The following is an 18,992-nucleotide window of genomic DNA, read 5'->3' on the forward strand; positions in this document are numbered from 1 at the left end:
GAGAGACAGGCTGGGGGTATGGATCAACCTGTCAATGTTCAAGTTCAGTGGGGAAGCAATTACAGAAGCCAGACCTGTCACCTTCTGCACCCCATAATGACTTTGGGTCCATACTCCCAGAGGGATAAAGAATAGGAAAGCTATCAGGGAAGGGATGCACAGGAGTTCTGATGGTGGAATTGTGTGGAGCTGTACTCCCCTTACCATATGGTTTTGTCAATGTTTCCTTTTATTTTTAATATTTATTTGTTTCCTTTTTTGTCCTTGTTTTTATTGTTGTTGTAGTTATTATTGTTTTTATTGATGTCGTCCTTGGACAGGACAGAGAGAAATGGAGAGAGGAGGGGATGACAGAAAGAGGGAGAGAAAAATAGACACCTGCAGACCTGCTTCACCCCCTGTGAAGTGACTCCCTTGCAGGTGGGGAGCGGGGGGGAGGGGCTGGATCTGGGATCCTCATACAGGTCCTTGTGATTTGTGCCGTGTGCGCTTAAGCTGCTGTGATACCGCCCGACTCCCAATGTTTCCTTTTTATAAATAAAAAATAAAAAAGAATAACCACTTTGCATTATTTTTTTCATAAATAGAGACAATATAATCTACTTCAAAGAGTGACTGTGAGCTTCTAATAAATTTATACAATCACCTATTTGTATGGTACATAACATGCAACTAGGTACTTCCAAAATTACCTATATTAAGTATTTACAACAAGTTAGAGAGTTAAATGCTATACTTATCAGTTTTTTCAAATAAGGATACCAAGGTACAGTGGCATATAGTTAAAGCAACTGGTGATGAATTCTTGATGATAACATGAGATTAAAATGTGTGTATCTTATGCCTGAGAGATGGTAAGTTCTTTATAACATACTATTATCAGCCACCTGGGTTAATATTCAGGAAAGGTACAGTTAAAACTTATTCATTTTGGAAGTGTAATAAATAAAACTTGGTGTGAAATAAACTGATTGGCTGAATCATCAAGGATACTGCACAGTAGCCATTCTTGGCATGGGGTGACACTCTAAACAAGTTCCTGCCCTCATGACATCTTCCTTCTGCTTGAACAGAATGTGTTTTAATGTTTAGGTGATAGAATACATGGGACAAGTTAGAAAACTATTACTGAAATATTTTCTGAAACATTTTTTTCTTGAAATTTTTGCTCAGAAGTCTGCCACAGGAATAAAAATCAAGCCTATCTTCACTGTACTTAATTTTCAGTGAGGACTAAGGGAGTCAATTTGTTTAAGATCCTTTTTAGAGTGAATGTTAAAAACTCTGAGCTGGTATAGTTCTAGTGCTCAATACAAGCTAGATCTCTAACTTCTGTTAAGTCTAAAACCTTAAAATGCGTAAAATCGTGCCTTCCATGGTCTTGGAGGTGGCACAGTGGATAAAGCATTGGATTCTCAACCATGAGGTCCCAAGTTCTATCCCCAGCAGAATATGTACCAGAGTGATGTCTGGTTATTTCTCTCCTCCTATCTCTCTCATGAATAAATAAATAAATAAATAATTTCAAAAATCATGCTTTTCTAATCTTCTCCACTATGTATATTTTTTTTTGAACATCCTGAGTCTTTAGATTTTAACTTAACTGCATGAAGGTTATGATTAACTCAGCTTGTTCAGATGTCCTCCTCCTCAAGGTCAGTCATTTATGATCAGAGAGGCAGCATCAAATAACTAAGATATGACAAGGTTAATATGCCAAGTTTCTGAGTGTCTTTTTAAAAAATTATTTATAAAAAGGAAACACTGACAAAAATATAGGATAAGAGGGGTACAACACCACACAATTCCCACCACTAGAACTCTGTATCCCACCCCCTCCCCTGAGAACTTTCCTATTCTTTATCCTTCTGGGAGCATGGACCCAGGGTCATTACGGGGTGCAGAAGGTGGAAGGTCTGGCTTCTGTAATTGCTTCCCCTCTGAATATGGGTATTGTCAGGTTGATCCATACTCCCAGCCTGTGTCTCTCTTTGCCTAGTGGGGCAGGGTTCTGGGGAAGCAGGGCTCCAGGACACATTGGAAAAACAATGTGCATAATATAGTAACAACTAGGTGATGGACTGTGAGACACCTACTTGAGCACACTCACTATCATGCCTGAGAATCTGGGTTCAGTCCCCTGGCCTCTATCTGCAGGAGAAAAACTTCAGGGGTGATGAAACACTGCAGCAGTTGTCTTTTTCTCTCTTTCTCTCCTCTAACTATTAATTCTTTGATTTTGTTTGTTTGTTTTGTTTTAGGGGTAAAATAGGAATTCAACTATTTTATAGAGTATATTACATTTTAATATTTAATTTTTTTCATTCAGATTATATCATAGTATGTTTGCACAGCAGTTTGGAAGTACATGTTTGTTACTATAATATCTAAATTATAATTTATCTCCTTTTCCCAACTTTATATGATCACCCTCTCACTTGCCTTCAGTAGAGCTGTGGAATTTTATGTTTTAGACTTTTTTTTAAATCAACAATATTTCTTCCTCCCAAGCCAACTTTATCAGAGAAAGAGAGAGGGAGAGAGAGAGAGAGAGAGAGAGAGAGAGAGAGAGAAAGGCACCTAAGCTTCCCCAAGCCAGACGGGGGGGGGGGGGTTAGACTGGAACCTGAGTCATGCATATGTCAAAATAGGCAGTTACTTTGTGAAAAATCTTGCTGGTCCTCTAGCTTTTGGAATATAATAATTACACCATAGCATTTTCTATTTGGAAAAAAGCTTAAAATCCATACTATTAAATGATTCTCTCCATTTAAAGGTAAAGAAATAGACTGGGCTGTTACATTCAAAAGTAACCTTGGGAAAATAATGTGTCAGGTGAAATATGTTAGATGAAACATCTTCACCTGCGATACTAATTATCTAGGACCACCATTTAACTCTGTGATATTTCTTTTTGCTCCAATCTACCTCATTTATATTATACATTTAAGATTCAAACTAACAAATGACATTTCCATACCAATCAAAATAAATCAGGTAACACTTAAAGATAATATTTAGTATGTCATACATATTCAGTATATATTATCTAATGCTGTGATTATAATAATCATTTGAAAAAAAATTTCCTACATAATGGGAAGTTATATGTTCCTTAGTTTTCTGTTGAGTAGAGTGAATTATCTGTAGGACATTCTTGCCCTTCTCATGGAACTTTTTTCCTTTTTTTTTTTTTTTCTGTGACAGACTAGAATCACTCTACTGCTCTCATCTAGAGGACGAAAGGTCTGAGGGAGATTAAGCTTTTTCCATGCCAGAATAGCTGTTTATCAGAAAGAAACGAACTGTCAGAACTGGAGGAGGGTATGGGCTTTATTCATTCATCTTCACCCACTTGTGCCAAGGAAGGATCACTACTGATAGATCATGCTCAAGTGATTCTTTTTAAGTGTCTCAAGCAGTGACACTTCCAATTAGATTGATATTTGTCATAACTATTTTATTGGTTCTTGGTAATCACGGAGTGAATCACTGCTATTATTCTCCTGGATTATAATGAATCAGTCTGCCAAAATGATTAAAATAAAGAGTGAATTAATGAGGTGACAAAATACTTCCCATGTAACTAGTTGCCATATAGTAAGTAGGTCCTAAACATTGTTACTAGAAAATCAGTCATTCTTTATTTTAAAAAACTAGTCACTAGATGTTTATATACTCAATAAGTATCCTTAGGGATAAAGGAGATTGGCTTTTTAGATCTCTGCTGTATTGATTTCAAATAATAAATTCTATGGGACTGCTACACAATTATGCTAGTTAAAATTACTGAACCTTATATCTAAAATTTTCTGAAAGAGAACATGTTAAAATTTATCATCAGAAGGAAAGTGTATCTATGTGAAGTGATGAATGCTAAGTAAGCATGTTGTGGGAATCATTTGGCTATATATACATATATCAACTATGATGAACACTTCAAACTTGTAAAACTTTATATATCAAATAGATATCAATATAACTCAGGAAAGATACATATTTTGCCTTAAATTTAGTTTTTCTGCTACCCAATTGTGCTTACTGATATCTCAATTTCACCACACCCTAGCTCTATGTACCTGTATAAAGTAATCACTACATGCTCTCCCCCTTCAATTCTGAGATGGATGTATTTGTAGTTACAACTGTACAAGGTTATTTAAGAATTAAACATCATAACAGTTACGATTGTGGCTGACAAGTGCCTCACCACATAGAGTGCATAGGTTATTATTTGTCTGATCTTGACTCAAGACCTGGGTCACCACATGAAAGTGAATGGGGGCTTGGGGAGGTGTTTCATGAACAGTGGACCAGTGCTGTAGTGTCTGTCCTCTCTCTCCTACTTCTCTGTCTCTCAGCTTCTATCTAGAGGAAAGGAAATAATGGCCTCTAGGAGCAGTGGAGTCATGCAGAAATTGAGCCCCAGCAATAATCCTAAATTTCCATTTATGGTCCTTTTTTAATATATATATATATATATATATATATATATATATCAAAGGGAAGGGAGAGTTAGAGAGGAAGAGAGACAAAGAGATATGGTCCTTTTTCCAGCCATGATATCATCTCCCCAGACAATAATGTGGATCCACCTGCATGTCAGATTTCAGGCTCAAGGAAAAATAAAACCTAGTATCTAGTATAGCCACAGGCCCTTTGGAATATAACTAAAATATCCCTACTAGCTATCTACAGAATGGAGACCCGCCCCCAACTCTTCACCTGCACTACTCCAGCCTTTAGGTTCATGAGTAGTCAACAACTTGTTTGGCTTTATATGTTAACATTCTTTTTAGCTGCCAGGTTCCAGATGCTATCATGATGCCAACCAGACTTCCCTGGACAGACAACCCCACCAATGTGTCCTGGAGCTCCACTTCCCCAGAACCCTGCCCCACTAGGGAAAGAGAGAGGCAGGCTGGGAGAATGCACCCACCTGTCAACACCTATGTTCAGCGGGGAAGCAATTACAGAAGCCAGACCTCCCACCTTCATTATGAACCCCATAATGACCTTGGGTTCATACTCCCAGAAGGTTAAAGAATTGGAAACCTATCAAGGGAGGGGATAATATGGAGTTCTGGTGGTGGGAATTATGTGGAGTTGTCACCCTCTTATACTATGGTTTTGTCAGTATTTTTTTATAAATATAAATAAATAAATAAATAAATAAATAAATAAATAAATAAATAAATAAAAGATATCTGTAGTAATGCTTCACCTCTCTTGAATCGTTCCTCCTATAGGTGAGGCCTGGGGGATTGAAACCAGGTACTTCTGCATGTTAACATGTGAGCTCAACCCAGTTTGCCACTGCCAATGGTGTCTACTTCTAAATAGAGCAGAAGTGGAAACCTTTACTGAGAATATTGATGGATTTTAGTAGAGATTCAGCGAAAGTCTGCAACAGGTTCTTGTAAATCACTTGAAGAACATCAGAAAGGAGAAGAGAAGCATTAAGTCTGGAGGATGGGCTATGTCTGGGATTTTTGATTAACTAGGAAAACACATTAATGAGAGCATGCAAGAAAATGGATAGAGATGTGAGAGCTACATGGGACCAGATCATAAAGGATTTTGTCAACCCTTTGTATGATTTTGTCTAATAGAAAGCACTGGTGGAGATTAAGAAAGTGTAACTGGGGAGTCAGGCGGTTGAGCAGAGGGTTAAGCAAGCACACATGGTGTGAAGCGCAAGGACCAGCATAAGGATCCTGCTTTGAGCCCCTGGCTCCCCACCTGCAGGGGAGCCGCTTGTTGTCTTCCCCTCCTCTATCCATTTCTCTCTGTCCTATCCAACAGTAACAACATCATCATCAACAACAACAATAATAACTAAAACAATAATAAAAAACAACAAGGGCTTATGCAAAGAGACTTTCATGCCTGAGGGTTTCAAGTCCCAGGTTCAATCCCCCACACTGCCATAAGCCAGAGTTGAGCAGTGCTCTGGTTAAAATAAATTAATTAATTAAATATTTAAAAAACAAAAAAAAAGGGCAAGAAAAGGGAAAATAAATAAATATTTTTTAAAAAGGGTAACAGATTAGGAAAGGAATAGAGGAAGGGGGAATTTTCTACAAGTCCCAGAGAAGTGTTTAATCAAAATGAAATATCAGATTATTAAAGTGTAAGGTCCAAACTACAGGCTTACTAAATATTTGATTCACTCCAACGTTGAGTAAGTGTTCACTATGTGCACAGGACAGAGGATTAATTGAAATGAATAGCTAATATATGAAATATTCTCCTCATTGAAAGCTCAGGGATTGGGGCAGAATTAAGAGTATCAATTATAATTTTCATAATAAATTACAAGCAACATCCTATGAGAATGTAGATGGGGTAGAAATTAATTTTGATAGTAGACTTCAGGGGAAGAATAACCTTATTTGAGCTGAGTATTAAAGAATGAGTTTATGGGTTGGGAAATATGAATGACATTTACAAATAATGACATTTCAGACAGATAAGAAAGCATGAACAACAAAAGAAAAGCATTGAAAAGGTAGAGAGTTTTCAGGACTAAGGGATACATTTATTTGACTGAAATAGAGTATGAGGATAAGGATGTTGTAAATAGTACTAGATACCTTGTTTTCCTCTATGAAAAATGTTGATAATATGAGATATTTATCCAGAACCAAGTATTATGATATAACTATTTTTAAAGCCTCTTTTATGTTCTGGAAAAATCTGTAAATAGGATATATTTCAAAATGCCTATATACTTGGATAAGCATATAAATATGCAAATTCTTCCCTGTAGGTTACTCTATTAGGTGGATTTATTTCAAATAATTTTTCATGGGCTACTTCTTAACTTCTTTAACTGAAATGCTGTGTTTTCATTCTATCTATTTCCTAGAAATGGTTCTCTGTATTGCAAGTCTGAATGACCACCCAGTGAGAGTGGGGCCAATAAGTGGGATCCTCTGACACATTGAACGTACGTGAGTACAAATATTTTACAACTTAAAAAAAAAGTGATGAGGAGATCATCTCATCTGTGATTAAAATTGCTGAAGAGTAGAGTGAGAATGTGGTTAACAGCTGGAGACCTATCAAGAGCAAGTTTCGCCTGGTGGGTGTGGGGTTTGTCTGAGTACCTCTAACTGGACACTATTTCTCTGAAGCACACACATTGCATCTTGACTCAAAACTACTTAGTCTGTCATAATTCCTCCACTTCTAGTAATCCTTTGGAAGTCTGCTTTCAGACTTTGTCTGCATTATATTATTCCTTAACCAGGCCCCAACATTTGCTGCTTTCTTCTTGTTTTTCTCTACGTTTTTGGTCTACCAGATACCAGGTTAAGTCATAGTTGTCTCCTCCCTTCATTGCAAATTGCATGATTACTCTGGGTTTTCATTTCATAGCAAGTTTGATTTTAGGCATATTATCCGCCACTTTTCTGTGGACAGGTTTCACTTTATGACTGAAGTCAATTGCACATGATTGTAATATAATTTAATTGGGAAAAATCTTCATTACTCCAATGCCAGCATATAATTTAATTAGTCATACAGATGAGGTAGGCACAACTGGTGTCCCAGGTGGGAGAACAGCCTACTTGATAGACGGAGGTTGAGGTTTTTTCCCCCTCACAGGTTCCCTTCACAGGAAAGGAAGGAGAAACACTTCTAATGTAGAGAGGACTTAGAAAGTTGCTGAAGACAGCTTCTAAATCACAGGCAGAGTTCAGAAGGTAGCTCACAAGTGGCTTCATCAAATGCCAATTATTACACTGGAGGGCAGAGGTGAGCGATCAGGAACATCTGTGGTTGAGTTGCATTGAGTTTCAAATCCAGGGCACAGTTTCACTGGCTGAATCGTGCGATTATAAGTAAACAAAATTATATTATGAATACTAAAGTCTAATCCCATACTTCATCATGTTTACTAAATTAGATAATCTGTTTAATTTGCATTTATCTTTTTCTTGGTACCTTCCACATAGTACAAAGCCAGACATGCTTTTTTCTTATCCTGAAAAAAATAAAAAGTTGACTAAAATTCTTATCATCGTGTTTCTCTTAGTTTTCACCCAATTTAACTTCCTTCTATATACACTCAAATTTCTCTAGATAAGTAGTCATAATATTTTGTTATCCATAATAAAAATCTACAATAGAAAAGACTTTTATCTTGTCAGGTGATGTATTTCCAGTAACTAGCATTATACCTAAAATGGTAAAGATCCAGTAAATAAATGAGTTATTTTTAGTCACCTTTTCACTTCCCTCTCTCTACCTGAGTGTTAAAATTTTGCTTCAAATACTGCTTAAATTACTCTCACCAGGATAACAAACCACAATATATCCCTTCTCTGTTCTACAATCCATAGTCATAATATTCCTCTTATAGCCACAATGCTTACTTTTTATCTAATATCACATGTCTTCATATATATATATATATATATATATATATATATATATATATAATTACACTGCATCTGTCTAATCATATCAACACGACTTGACTTATAACATAGAGTTTACTGTTCAGTACTTGCTCATATATTAGTAAAATGTACTTTAAGTACTTACAGTGCCTGTAACTACTGAAAGATAGTCTGATTACCTTCTTGACCACAAAAATATTACTTTGATATTTTTTCTGTGCATGAAATAAGATTGTGGACTTATAATTGGATAATCTTTTTTCAAATCTTTTCACAGTCATTATGGTATTTTTTTAAACACTGCTGAATGTGTCAGGCTATATGTGCTTTGCATTTTGGTCCTTTTATTTAAATTATTAGACATATCTAGCCACAAGCATTCTACATAAGCATGTATGCACAGTTATACCTCCAAAATATTCTAACTTCCTGATAAAATAATACCTATTAATCAAATTGTTTCTAAACATGTAAACATCTTTTAATATCCTTCCCAAAATCCATTTTAAGTCCCTAAACATTGACTTTGGAGCTATTTTGCACTCACCTTTTCTCTACTTCATTTTTACCATTCCAAATTGTAGTTTTCAGTTTTTGTTCCTTCATCTACTTTCATCTAATTGACATGAATCAGTATTCAAATCAAGATAGTTGCCTCCAGTTTAATCATCTTAGACCCCATTGCTACATTGACTTCTATGGCTGCACAAATCAAGGGGTTAGCTATACAGTCTAAATTCCCAACCTTATTTATACTTCAGGAGACCTTATTTAGTCTAGTAACTTATGGGTCAAAGTTATTATCATTTAATTTTACATAAACAATATTTTATAATTTCATATAAAATGAAGTGGGTTAATTGAGAAGTATGTGGTGAATTTAGCTATCAACCCACAAACTTTCAAGTGTGACTTGTGTATAGACTTGAAGCTTCAATTACACTACTTTTTATTTTTTTAATGTTTATTCATTCATTTTTGTTGTCCTTGTTTTATTGTTGTAGTTATTGATGTCATTGTTGTTGGATAGGACAGAGAGAAATGGAGAGAGGAGGGGAAGACAGAAAGGGTGAGAGAAAGATAGACACCTGCAGACCTTCTGCGCCACCTGTGAAGGGACTTCCTTGCAGGTAGGGGGCCCGGGGCTCGAACCCGGATACTTACACCAGTCTTTGCAATTTGTGCCACCTGCACTTAACTCAGAATTACACTTTATTTATGATATGCTCTTTTTAGAAGCAACTGATAGCAAATAGATCCATAATTGACTGAAAAATCATAATTATATTTAAGTCTGTTTATCATCTGAAAAATATAAGTAATTCCCAAAGCAATAACATTTTACTAATCCAGAACCATAGATGATTCATGGAGAACAGAAAAACTTATTTATAATAGTTTTAAATTTATGTTTAATTATTTAATTTGGATAGAAACAGAGAGAAATGAAGAGGAAAAGGGGAGAGTGAGGGGAAGAGAGAGGGAGCCATCTGTAGTACTGTTTCACTACTGGTGAAACTTCTCTCCATGTAGGAGGGGCCAGGAACTTGAACCTGAGTCTCTGTGCATAGTAATTTGCACACTCACTCAACCAGGTTAACCACCACTTGGCCCCTATTGAGAGTATTTAGTTTGGGATATATCAAGGACTAATTTAGTAGTTAGGATCATGGACCAAGTATCTATGCACCCAAAAGAGCACATATGTTATCATCTATGATTACCTAGGATTGAATCAAACCCACCTGCAGGGAGGGAAGCTTCAAGGATGGTAGAACAGTGCTCCAGGTATCTCTCTTCCTCATTTTTCCCTCTTCCCCTGTCCCCTACCTAGTGTTCTCTGTCCATATGTAAAAAAAAAAAAAAAAGGAAAAACTATAACCACTAGGAAAAATGGAATAATCATGCAGACATTAAGCACCAACAATATTCATCCTTCTATTTCTGATTTATTTCACTTAACATGAATTTTTCAATTTCTAGCCAAGATCAGCTAAAAATGGTGAAGTCACCGTTTTTAATAGCTGACTAGTATTCCATTGTGTATATATACCACAACTTGCTCAACCAGTCATCTATTGCTGAGCACCTAGGTTACTTCCAGGTTTTGGCTATTACAAACTGTGCTGCCAAGAACATATGTGTACACTGATCTTTTTGGATGGGTGTGTTTGATTCCTTGGTATATATCCCCAGGAGAAGAATTGCAGGATCATGGGGTAGGTCCCTTTCGAGCCTTCTGAGAGTTCTCCAGACTGTTCTCACCAAAGACTGGACCAATTTACATTCCCACCAGCAGTGCAGGGCAGTTCCTTTGACACCATAACCTTTCCTGCATTTGCTGCTGCTACCTTTCTGATGTATGGCATACTCACAGGAGTGAGGTGGTATCTCATTGTTGTCTTTATTTGCATTTCTCTGACAATCAGAGACTTGGAGCAATTTTACATGTGTTTCTCGGCCTTTTGGGTCTCTTCTGTGGTAAATATTCTGTGCTTGTCCTCTCCCCATTTTTGGATGAGGTTATTTTTTGTCTTGTTGAGTTTGGCAAGCTCTTTATATATTTTGGTTATTAGCCTTTTATCTTATATATGGTATGTGAAGATCTTCTCCCATTCTGTAAGGGGTCTCTTAGTTTGGGTAGTGGTATCTTTTGCTGTGCAGAAGCTTTTTAATTTGATGTAGTCCCATAGGTTTATGTTTGTGTTAGTCTTCTTTGTAATTGGATTCGTTTCATTGAAGATGTCTTTAAAATTTATGCTGAAAAGTGTTCTGCCAATAATTTCTTCTAAGTTTTGATAGTTTCTGGTCTAACATCCAAGTCCTTGATCCACTTGGAATTTACTTTTGAGTTTGTTGAAATATAGTGGCTCTGTTTCATTCTTCTGCATGTTTCAACCCATCTTTTCCAACACCATTTGTTGAAGAAACTCTGCTTTCTTCATTTAATTGTCTGGGCACCTTTGTCAAAGATTAGATGCCCATAGGTGGGGGGAGGGTTACTCTGGGCTCTCAATTATATTCCACTGGTCAGTATGTCTATTCATGTCCCATTACCAAGCAATTTTGATTACAATAATACAATCTGAAATCTGGGAGTGTGATGCCTCCAGTTCTGTTCTCTCTTCCCAAGATAGTTTAGTCAATTCTGGGTCTTTTCTGGTTCCAGATAAATATTTTTAGTATTTGTTTTATTCTCCTACAAAATGTGTTTGGGATATTGATAGGGATAGCATTAAATTTGTATATGGTTCTGGGTAGTATATTCATTTTGATGATGTTAATTATTCCAACATATGAACATGTAATATATTTCCACTTCTTTGTGTCTTTCTCTATTTCATTGAGTAGTGAATCATAATTTTCATTATACAAGTCTTTCACTTCTTTGCTTAGGTTTATTCCTAGATGAGTTTTTCTTTTGTTCTTATAGTAAATGGAATTGAATTCTGGATTTCATCTTTTTCCAACTTAGTGTTTGCATAGAGAAATGCCACTGACTTTTGATATTAACTTTGTAGCTTGACACCTTACCGTATTGACTGATGATTTCCAAAAGATTCTTGCTGGATTCCTTAGGATTTTCTATGTATATTATCATGTCATCTGCAGTTAAGGAGAGTTTGACTTCTTGTCTTCCAATCTGTATCCTGTTAATTCCTTGATCCTGCCTTATTGCTATGGCAAGACCTTCCAACACTATATTGAATAATAATGGTGATAGTGGGCAGTCCTGTCTCATACCAGATCTGAGGGGAAATGCTTCCAGTCTTTCACCATTGAGTATGATGTTGGCTGTAGTTTTCTTATATATTGACTTCACTATCTTCAGGAATTTTCCATCTATTCCCATTTTTGTAGTGTTTTTATCATAAAGGGATGGTGTATTTTGTCAAAGGCTTTCTCTGAATCTATTGATATGACCATGTGGTTTTTATCTTACTTTTATTGATATGGTGGATCATGTTGATTGATTTACATACATTAAACCAACCTTGCATCCCTGGGATAAACCCCGCATGGTCATGATGAACAATAATTTTAATATACTGCTGTATCAGGTTGGCTAGAATTTTGTTCAATATTTTAACATCTGTGTTCATGAGAGATATTGGTCTGTAGTTTTCTTTTTTGGTTGTATCCCTGTCTGCTTTTGGTATCAGAGTGATGTTGGCTTCATAGAAGCTAGGAGGGACTATTCCAGTGTCTTCAGTCTTCTGGAAAACTTTTAAAAGTAGAGATATTAGTTCTTATGTGAAGGTTTTAGAATTTATTTGTAAATCCATCTGGTCCAGGGGTTTTATTCTTGGGAAGGTTTTTGATAACTGTTTGAATTTCATTAGCTGTGATGGGCCTGGTCATATTATGTAGTTCCTCTTTATTTAATTTTAGAAGTTGGTAGGTACCTAGGAAATTGTCCATTTCTTCCAGGTTCTCTATCTTGGTGGCATTGAGTTGTTCATAGAAGCCTCACATGATATGTTGAATTTCTGAAGTGTCTGTTATGATATCTCCTTTTTCATTTACGATCCAATTTTTGGGTCTTCTCTCTTTTCTGTTTTGTGAGTCTGGCTAAAGGTTTGTCAATTTTGTTCACTCTTTTGAAGAGCCAACATTTACTTTTTGTTGATCTTTCATATGATTTTCTTATTTTCAGTGTTATTTATCTCTTCCCTAACTTTAGTTATTTCTGTCCTTCTGGTTGCTTTAGAGTTCATTTTTTCTTCTTCTTCTAGCTCTTTAAGATGTGCAATCAGGCTGTTTATTTGTGCTTTTTCTTGTTTCCTAATGTGTGCTTGTATGAATATGAACTTCCCTCTCAATGGTGCCTTAGCTGTGTCCCAAATATTTTGATAGCTTGTGTCTTCATTTTCATTGAACACTCAAAACATATTGATTTTTTGGGATGATTTTAATGCTCTTGAATTTGCTAATGCAGTCTTTGTGGCCTAACATATGGTCTATCCTTGAGAATGACCCATGTGGACTTGAGTAGAATGTGTATTCCAGTGTATTGGGATGAATGACTCTGAACATGTCCAGTAGTTCTAGTTTATCTATGTCCTCATTTAGCTCCCTCATGTCTTTATTGATTTTCTGCCTGGATGATCTGTCAAATAGAGAGAGTGAAGTATTGAAGTCCCCTACTATGACTGTGTTGTTATTAATATATTGCTGTAGCTCTTTTAGTTGATGTTTGATGTATTTAGCTGGCTTCTCATTGGGTGCATAGATATTATTAATTGTCATCTCCTCTTGATTGACTGATCCTCTGAGCATTAAGTAAAGTACATCTCTATCTTTTTAAAATTTTATTGATTTTAAAGTCTATCATGTCAGATATGAAAATAGCTGTTCCTGCCCTTTTCTGTGGGCCATTGGCTTGTATGATAGTTTTCCATCCTTTCACTCTGTGTTTGTCTTGTTGTGTTAAGTGGGTTTTTCTGTAGACAGCTTATTGTTGGGTTGTGTTTTCTGATCCATCTTCCTACTCTGTGCCTTTTAATAGATGAATTCAGGCCATTGGCATTTATTGATATAAAATATTGAATATATTTTAATGCCATTCTTGTATATTTTAGGGTATTCTAATATATGACATATTTATGGTGGTCTGATTGTTTATAGGAGAACTTTTAGAACTTCTTTCAGGGCAAACATTGTGATAGTTGATTCTTTCAACTGTTGATTGTCTGAGAAGGTTTTTTTTTTTTTCTTCCTCCTCCAGGGTTGTTGCTGGGCTCAGTGCCTGCACCATGAATCCACCGCTCCTGGAGGCCATTTTTCCCCCCTTTTGTTGCCCTTGTTATAGCTTCGTTGTGGTTATTATTATTGACCTTGTTGATGCAATTCTTTGTTGGATAGGACAGAGAGAAATGGAGAGAGGAGGGGAAGACAGAGAAGGGGAGAGAAAGATAGACACCTGCAGACCTGCTTCACCGCCTGTGAAGCGACTCCCCTGCAGGTGGGGAGCCAGGGGCTCGAACCGGGATCCTTACGCCGGTCCCTGCGCTTTGTGCCACATGCGCTTAACCCACTGCGCCACCGCCCAACCCCCATCTGAGAAGGTTTTTATGCCTCCATCTAGCCTGAGTCACAGTGTGGCTGGTTATAGTAGCCTTGGTTGAAATCCTTTCTCATTGAGCACTTGATAGATATTTTGCCATTCTCTTTTGGCCTATAGTGTTTTTGTGGAGAAGTCAGCTGCTAATCTTATGGGTTTTCCTCTGTGGGTGACTCTGTTTTTCTCTTGTAGCCTTCAGAATCCTTTCTTTATCTTTATTCCTTTCCATTCTAAATATGATGTGTCTTGGTGTGTTTTAGTCTGGGTTAATTCTATGTGGGACCCTCTGGGCTTCTTGAAGCTTTATGTCTTTAATGTTGTCTAGACTAGACAAGTTTTCAGCTATTATGGCCTGAAGAATGCTTTCTTCCCCTCTCTCTCTTCCTCTGGTAAGTCAATAATGCATACATTATTTCTTTTGAAGTCATCCCATAGGTCTCTGTTGTTGTTTTCTGTATCTCTTATTCTCTTTTTGAGACCTGTTACTTCTTTTTTAGTTGTCCCTATTTCATCCTTCAACTTGCTAATTCTGTCTTCAGCCTCATTGATTCTATTCTCTCTCTCCTCTATTGTTTTCTGCAGTTCATCTTTTATGTTACCATGATCTGATAATGTTTTAGCTTGTTGAGCTAGTTGTGTGTTCTTAGCTCAGCTATTTCAGCTTTCTAATAACCTTGGGATAATTAGTGCTTTCTTCCAGAGTCTTATTTGTTGTTTCTGCATTTCTGATGACAATTCTTTCAAACTCTTTACTCACTCCTGTGATTATTTCCTTAATTAATGTTTGGATGTTAGCCTCATTATTTTGTGCTTCAACCTTTAGGGGCATTTAGATTTAGAAAATCTCTTTAATTATGTGCTACGTGACTTCAAGTATTTTCCACTGTCAAGTAAAACACATTTTATTGTGCAAAATAATTTAAACTTCAATATGGTTTTGTTTTACAGGATGCATGAAATAATAGAGTTTGTGATCTTGTAATATTTTAACTTTTTTTAACCTCTTCCTAGGAGGATTAATGATTTACAGTGGACAGTAAGATACAGTAGTTTGTACATGTATGACATTTTCCAGTTTTCCACATAACAATTCAACCCCCACTAGGTCTTCCTCTGCCACCATGTTCCATGACCTTAACCCTTGCCCCAAACCCAGAGTCTTTTACTTTGTTTTGATACAACACCTCCAGTCTAAGATCAGCTTAGTGTTTTCACTTCATACCTTGTTTTTCATTTTCTATGAGTTAGATCATCCCATACTCATCCATACTTTAACTTCTGAGATCAATTTAGCTAACATTGTGTGCAAATATGATACTAAATTATAAAAAAAAGTTATATCTTAATTTGGTTTCATGTCACCTGAAAGTCCTTTATAGCTTTAATTATGACATTTACTACAAAACCACACAATTAGATTTTGAAACTATAAAAGTGGTTACTCTCACTTATTATGTTACAGGGTTTTAATTATATTGCATTTCATTTGAATCATCTAATTAATGTTGAAAATACATATGATTCCAGGTTAACTACAAAAAGTCAATAGTCTATATTCATTTAAATATTTTATTTGCTTCATTTTTATTATCATTTCATTTTATTTTTATTATATTTGATAGCACAGAAAGTATGTTGGGAGGGGAGACAGTGAGGGAGAGAAGAAGAGAAACAGCTGCAGCACCAATTTTCTTCTCATAAAGCTTTCCCAGTCTCCTTGGGGGCCAGGAGTCTGAACATACTAGTATGTGCACTCATCTGGGCTTGCCACCACTGACCCCTGCAGTGATTTTTTTTATTTTAAGAAAAAGTATTACAATTAAATGAAAAGATAGTCCCCTTTATACAGCAGTCCTTTTTAAAAATTATTACATAGTGATCTAGTGTACATAAGTGTCCTCTCAATAATTCAGTAGAAATTATGTTCTGTGTGAAACACCAAAATGAAATGGCATATGTCAAAAAGATGCCTCTGAACAGTTCTCAATTGCAAACAAAAGCATCATTTAGTTAGAATAATAGGAATACATATATATTCATATTTGGTTCCAGGGTTATTGCTGAGGCTCAGTCCCTGCACTACAAATGTCCTCCTGGAGGACATTTTCCCCATTTTGTTGCCTTTGTTGTTGTTATTGTTGCCATTGCTATTGTTGTTGTTGGACAGGACAATGAAAAATCGAGAGAGGAGGGGAAGACATAGAGGTGAAAAGATAGACACCTACAGACTTGCTTCACCACCCATGAAGTGAGCCCCCTGCAGGTGGGGAGCCAAGCACTCGAACTGGGTTCCTTTTGTTGGTCTGGTTCTTGTGTTTTGCACTGTGTGCACTTAACCCACTGCCCTGCCGCCCGGCCCCTGGAAATTATATTTTAATCAATATGCCCACTGTAACTAATCTGCTTTTGACTGCCTGATAGGGATTTAGTAACATTTTAGAAAAAAATCACATAGCAGTTACAAGGGCTGTATTTATTATTTTCCAATTCAACACATACAGCATTGATAGAACATAAAATATCTTTCTTAGCAGTTTAGACTTATCTGTTTTTATGATTACCATAAATTTGACAATACACGAGGACATATACATTTTCTTATATCCAGAAAAGATTACATGTATGATGGACTTGATAAGATTCCATAATGTTTAGTGCTTGCTATATTACAGAATTAACTTAGCCTTTGTATCTACCTAAACTTGGTTGGGGATCCAGCAATTTAGTTCAGTGGGACACATATGTCTTGACATGTGCATCACCCAGCACCACATCAGAGTGTACAGACACACAGTGTCTGCTCCTGTGGTGTCTCTGTAGCTGTTCTTGCCTCTATCTGAATGAAGAAGTTAGTACAAGAGCATTGAAATTGAAGTAGCAAGTGGTTGGAGCCCTGATTTCATTGAAAGAAAGTTGTGTGTTTTGTTAACTTTTTCTACAATAGTGATGCATACTCACTTTAGTATTATCAGGGTATACATAGAAGGATCTTAAGAACCCAAACACTCATTAATATCCCCTTGCTCAACATAAAATCTTAAGAACCCAAACACTCATTAGTATCCCCTTGCTCAACATAAATTCCATTATCACTAGTGCATATTCCTTTCTGTATTTTCCATATATATATTTCATTTTCTACACCTATTACAAATGATATGATTTTCTGTATAGAGAGACATGATATTGTGTTTTTTTTTCATATTATAGGCAAAGAGTTTTCAGAGAGAGAGAGAGAGGTATCGAAAAGAGGTATGTAGGTATGGAAAGAGAAGTCAAAGTCAGATGTATATGGCAATGAATCTGGAGCCTCAGGCATAAACGTCCTATGCATTACCTATTATGCAGTCTTCCTATAATTGTTTGATAATTATTTGTAGAGTTATATCTGAATGTATTTTAAAAGTGCTCTATTTAAAAAATATATTACATTTAATTTTACTTTGTTAGAATATGTGCCAGATAAATAGGCTCATAATTTTTGTAACTGTCATTCACTATTTTAGAATGAAATTTCCCAAACAAAAATTGTTAGAACTGATTAACATATATGTGCATTTTACTTGCCTGCTAAATATATATGGAAAGTTTTGTGTCCAACAATGTAGAGGTGTATTTCAGTACATATTTTCAAAATCTAATGGGAGTTGCCTTAGTCCACGTGGACTTCCATGACAAAATAACACTGACTGAGTGGCTTAAAAACTATCATTGGTTTATCAATGTCCTGGAGGTCAAGAAATTTAAAATCAACACACCAGCAAATAGGGTATTTTTTTTTAATGTTTGCATCCTGGTCCATTGGCAGTTCTCTCTATATCCTGACCTAGCAGATATAATAAGGATAATACAGGATGCTCTCTAAAAAAAAAAAAACTCTTTTATAAAGTCGTTTATCCTCTTCATGAGAACTCCACATTCATGACCCCCAGGACTTCCCAAAAGCCCTATCCACAAATGTCATCACTTCAGAGATTAGCTTCCAATAAATAAAAAGCAGAGTTGAGAGAGTACTCAGACATTTGACTGATTTCTAGCAGATGACAGTACTTTCTATTTTTGTTTTTATCTTGTCATCATTTATAAAAAGTCATGTTTTATGCAAATATTATCTTCTTTTTAATTTGTTAATTGACCATGTGTGACCTTATTTGTGACAAATTCACTCAGGATAAATTAAAGAGAGAATCTATTGTACTATATGGAGGTCACAGGAAATAAAGAAAGAAGATATTCACACCAGCCAGCATCACTGCCTGCTGAAAAGTAATCTTTACCCCTGGAGACTTGTGATGAATTTGGCATTTGTATTGAATACCCAAGTAAACATGCAATTTAGTGAAACTCCAGTCTGACTGGTTCTTGGCATTTATGTTGAGTAAAAGAAAAACAACTTAGACATTCACTTTCTTTTTTATTTTATAAACACCTGTTAACAGGTGGTATCAAAACTGTTAGCATAAAAATTAGGGTCTTCTTTTACATTAAAATTAGCACTCAAAGGAATAAATATTTAT

The 18,992-nt window shown here is 36.0% G+C and overlaps 1 long non-coding RNA gene across 1 annotated transcript in view; it reads left to right on the forward strand.

Annotated features, from left to right (window-relative positions):
* LOC132533864 (uncharacterized) overlaps nt 1–18,992 on the forward strand; it is an 872,547-nt gene that overhangs the window by 590,026 nt on the left and 263,529 nt on the right. Inside the window, exon 3 of the long non-coding RNA XR_009545613.1 lies at nt 6,872–6,952. This is a non-coding gene — a long non-coding RNA (uncharacterized LOC132533864). The remainder of the gene's footprint in view (nt 1–6,871; nt 6,953–18,992) is intronic.

The sequence above is a fragment of the Erinaceus europaeus genome, chromosome 17 (assembly GCF_950295315.1).
Source record: "Erinaceus europaeus chromosome 17, mEriEur2.1, whole genome shotgun sequence".
Classification (NCBI taxonomy): domain Eukaryota; kingdom Metazoa; phylum Chordata; class Mammalia; order Eulipotyphla; family Erinaceidae; genus Erinaceus; species Erinaceus europaeus.